The 4,733-nt window shown below is 34.3% G+C and overlaps 1 long non-coding RNA gene across 2 annotated transcripts; it reads right to left on the bottom strand.

The window, feature by feature from the left end:
• Positions 1 to 1,340: 1,340 nt before the first annotated feature.
• On the bottom strand, positions 1,341 to 4,324 carry LOC125666084 (uncharacterized). 2 transcript variants are annotated; one of them, XR_008799039.1, is made up of 5 exons: positions 4,243 to 4,324; positions 3,577 to 3,674; positions 2,654 to 2,791; positions 2,252 to 2,388; positions 1,341 to 2,015 (listed from the first exon to the last, which is right to left on the bottom strand). It is a non-coding gene; the product is annotated as an uncharacterized LOC125666084 (long non-coding RNA). The 2 variants fall into 2 exon arrangements; XR_008799040.1 differs by lacking the exon at positions 3,577 to 3,674 and having other exon boundaries at positions 4,243 to 4,298.
• Positions 4,325 to 4,733: the final 409 nt, after the last annotated feature.

Raw genomic sequence — 4,733 nt, 5'->3', positions numbered from 1 at the left:
TTACGACAAACAAGCGGTATCGTTGTGTTTCGGAAACCTCGGGCTGAGTGAGGTGGCAGGGCGGAGTGAGGCGAAAGCGCAATCAAGCAATCTAAACCATCTACAGTTTAGAGTACTCGTTGATCTTAAATGACCCGCTCTCATTTTGATGTTTAAATACTATTCACTCAATTACATTCCATTTACACCCCTCCCTATCTGTTACATGTACAAAATGTATATAAGTACTGTACTATGTGATTTCTTTCGTTTGAGGAACTAGTTCGATGGAAATCAATTTCCATTTGGAAATGATAATGAATTGATCATTCCGGATACATATTAACGTGTTCAATTTGAATTTCGCCCAGTTCCGGATCATGACTCGTTCCGAATCACTTGGTAATTAATCAAAAGTAGATAACTATTGATATGATTTCTACTTAGAAAGGTAAATCGTGTTAAAATGATCACTGAGGGATACAAAATTGTTGTGGTTTCTATCTAACCCATGTTTATTACTTGCCGTGTTTCTTAGCCTGGTTCCCGAGGCCTTCCGATGTGCAAACACGAAGGCCAGGCACTCACTGTCGAATGGATTCTTCCACTGATCAAAATCCAATGTATTTGTAGAATAATCTTCCGATAACTGAATCCTCGCGTCTTGGAAGATGGGTCCGCGAAATAAAGTTGTAAGAGGAAGGTAAAGCAGCGACACCAGCTGGTGTCGCTGAATTCCCACTTTTCAATATGGAGTCCGCTCTGACTCTCCCCCGCACATGTCAAATATAAAAGCGGGGGTAAGAGTCAGAGGAATCTCGGATTATGTGAAAATGGACAATAAAGTTTTAATTTGGCCTTATGATTGATTGACTGTATATTGTTTAACGTCCCTCTAGAGAATATTTCACTCATATGGACCCAAGAACTTCCATCCAATGATTTTCAGGACCTATTATGTTGCAATCTTATGCTAGTTCAGTTCTTAATATGTAAGTTAGTCATTATTTGTTTCTCTTTCTTAAAATTCATTCATATTCAAGGGTCACCATCACTTACTTGTATTTAGACCTATACTTGATACTTTGGTCTTTTGAGCAGTTTAAGGGTCAGATCGTTCTTAATTAATTGTGTCACACTTGTGAAACAAGATTTCAGTTTATAATCTTATTCAATGATCACTCTTTGTTCACTCTTTTCTCACAATATGCAATCAGGTACAGAGGACCTATTCTGACCCAGATAATCACTGGGTTACAAAGACATTTCTTTGAACTAGTTTTAAAGGTATTGCACATACAGAAATGCTAGATTTATTTAAATTTCAGAATATTAGACTTTCTTCATGAACAAGGAATATATTCAATTCAAATGCTTTATTGACGACTACCAAACATGAGGCATACATTATATATACTTGTATATATACATATATCACAATAACCAGTATCATCTGTACAGAATAATGCAATATTTACTCTCCAAGGCTACCAGTTCTTATGTATACCAACATGGTGTAATGGTGCACACTTTCGTATCTGTACGATGGAGGAACAGGTTCGATTCCTGTTGTTGGCTTTCCTTTGAAAGAACTACTAGAGATCTTCCATTGTTTAAGAATACGACAATATCATAGCATTTAATGTCAAAGACACACACTTGCGCAGAAAACATGTTTACTAATGAAATAGCTAAATTTCATTTACACTAATTATTTGCATAGAAAAGGTTTTTAATAGAAGAGGGTTGTGATCAAGCATTTCTTGTGCAACACATTCCAATCTGAAAGTTAGCAAAATTCCTCATAAGTGTTATCCCCAAGTAACTGAAACATGTCTGTGTTATATATTTCGAAGGTTCTTTAATCTCCACATGAAACAATGCCAAATCTCCTTAAGGTCTTTCTAGTCATGTATTTCTCATGTCATACTGTGGAATGAATTGCTACTCCTCCTACTGCTAGCTAACTTTTTGATATGAGAACTGACACTCTCAAACTTCCTCCATGAGTCTTTCTCAAAAAGCTCACCTCTGATCTAAAAATTATAAACAATGTCACAAACATCAGTATAATCAGTAAAGATTTGTATCAGGAATAGTAGTAAATACACAATACACATACATCATAAATATTAATTATGTCATAATTTTATCATAGATAAATAATGAAACAAGTCTGTAATTTTTGTAGAAGATGAACAACCGTGAATTTTGAATGTCAATATATTTCCCTTTTGTTCTAAAGTTTTATATTCATGCAGGTTTGACTTACACAAACAAGAGGGAGGGAATGCTGATGTCTGTTTGTATGCATGCCACATTCGTCACTTCCACTCAGAAATTTCTCATTTTCAATAAAGTCATCTGAAGATCTGGCCTCTCCTTTTTAAAAGGATCTGCATGATGCACCTGAAATAAAACAAGGTAGGTAAGTTCATTATATACAAAAAAATCATGCATTTGTCACTATTGTGTTTTATCAATCCAGAAAATGTCAGTATTGAATTTAATCAATTTGGGATTGAATTTCTTCCACTAACAAAGGGAACATATTTTAGAATATGATAAACTTCTTAACTCACCTTTAGATGCCAGAAATAATTGTTTTTATTATTGCTATAAGAGGTGGGAAACTTGAAATAACAGACTGTAACAAATTGATTTAGTTGTTAACCTGTTCTGGAAGTCTGTAATTCTTTATTCAAGTTGGATGTCAATTTCTTGCAATATGAATTAGTGTGGAGGAGGATGGGTCCTTGAATACCCCCTTTAGAAATTCTTTCTCCATCTCTTTCCATCTGGAGTCTGTAGACTACATGGTAAAATAAAGAGATCAATCTGGTTATCTTTCTTTTCTTTTTTCCACAAAACTATATTAAGAATCATTAATTTGGCACACAAGTACCACTAGACAAAATTTTCAATACAGTGAGAGAAACATAAATGCAAAACTTTGTTTTTGGGGATGAATGAGGGTTTCTCCAGATGGTGATCTTCTACATTTTTTTCTTTGAAGCTTTAGCAGATGTGAATTTAGTATCAAATCCAAGCAGTACCAACGAGTTTGTGCAAAGCATAACAATGAATGTTACTATAGCGCCATATTATGTACTTCAAATTATGTAAAATTTGTTTTTGTTGTTAGATACAGAATTCCTGGCTACTACATAAGATTTTTAAATTGAAGTGTATGAACTCAGTTCTCTCATAAAGAAGACAAAGAATTTGAGTTACAAACAAATGCAAAATATAATGCTAACACAAATATAGAATACCTCAATGTATAACATTTGGCAATATATAAAAACTGTGGGCCGACCCACAAATATAATTTTGGACAAGCGGGACTGTGAGTCGGAGAGGAATAGTAACTGTTGACAATGAAATTGTTAGTGATCCCCTCTGAAATCTGCAGAATATTCACAGTAAACCAAAGTAACAAAAGAAACTTTAAATCAAGCCTATTGGATCAAGCATAAAGTTGGCAGGTCAACATAAGAATTAAATAATTGACACTGTCAGAGACCATGATACTGAATTATAAAATGCATAAATAGCCTTATCTCCTACACAAGCAATATGTACATCTTATTATACCTGTTGGCATGGTTTTGCATATTCATGAAGCATTATATATGAGGGTGTTTTTTCACCCACTATCATATGTTTCTTCTTTCATATGTATGGAAAATTATCTGAAATTAAAACAATTAATATACATAGTGATACACATGTATATAATTTCGAGAATCTGTAAAATTGTACACTTTAAGTCCAATAAAAGCTTAAAACACCTCCATCATCGCACAAAAAAGTCATCGTTTAAACTTCAGCTATAGCCTATATAGTCTTATCAAAGTAAAGCACGTCATGAAATCTATATGTAATCAAAAATTGTCCAAAAATGAGTGGAGGAAATTCGATCTGAAATTGCCGGTTCGAAATAGGAAAGCTGGTGCGTGTCATCTATAAAACTCAGTCTATATCTTCACCAGCAACTCTATACAACCCAACAATAGTAGAAAAAATGAAGTGACACGGTTAGATTTAATTTAACATACGTGAAAAATATGCGAGTTGACGAATCACCTATACTTGCTTGAAAACAAAGGGATAAGACTATATCAAACAAGCGTGTCACATGGAAAACCAAGTATAATACATTTCCTAAGGTCTGTCTCTGGCAATTAATGACATAAAATCGAAAGTGACACAGCTAATTAAGCCATGATACGCTCATTTACGTACATTCCCAATACTTACCATTGAGTCCGCCATATTGGATTTTGATCAGTGGAAGAATCCATTCGACAGTGAGTGCCTGGCCTTCGTGTTTGCACATCGGAAGGCCTCGGGAACCAGGCTACGTGCTTCTATGATAAATACATTGTAAGGAAGTTGACATCTCGGTCAATTACACGCTTAGAAAAAAAAATCGCGCTGGAGGGAAAAGCTGTTTGTAGATAAATTATAATCACGTTTTTTGCACAAAACATAAATGCATTTAATTGATATATCTTTCAGCAATAGGATTGATAAATATTCAGTGAGTGTATTATTGTAGTCAAGATGCCTTACCAAAGAAACAACATTTGCTGGTCCGATTCCGGATCAGTAGTGTCGACTGCCGTCACACCCGTCATGTTAAACTTTGAGATATATTTCAGTTCATATTTAATGTTTTCTTGGATTTATAGAAATAATTTCAGATAAATTCAGTACACTATAATTTTTTCCTGCATATCAAAAAGTGG

The sequence above is a fragment of the Ostrea edulis genome, chromosome 10 (genome assembly GCF_947568905.1).
Source record: "Ostrea edulis chromosome 10, xbOstEdul1.1, whole genome shotgun sequence".
Classification (NCBI taxonomy): Eukaryota; Metazoa; Mollusca; class Bivalvia; order Ostreida; family Ostreidae; genus Ostrea; species Ostrea edulis.
The sequence above is the reverse complement of the archived record's forward strand: the minus strand, read 5'-3'. Positions and strand labels throughout refer to the sequence as shown.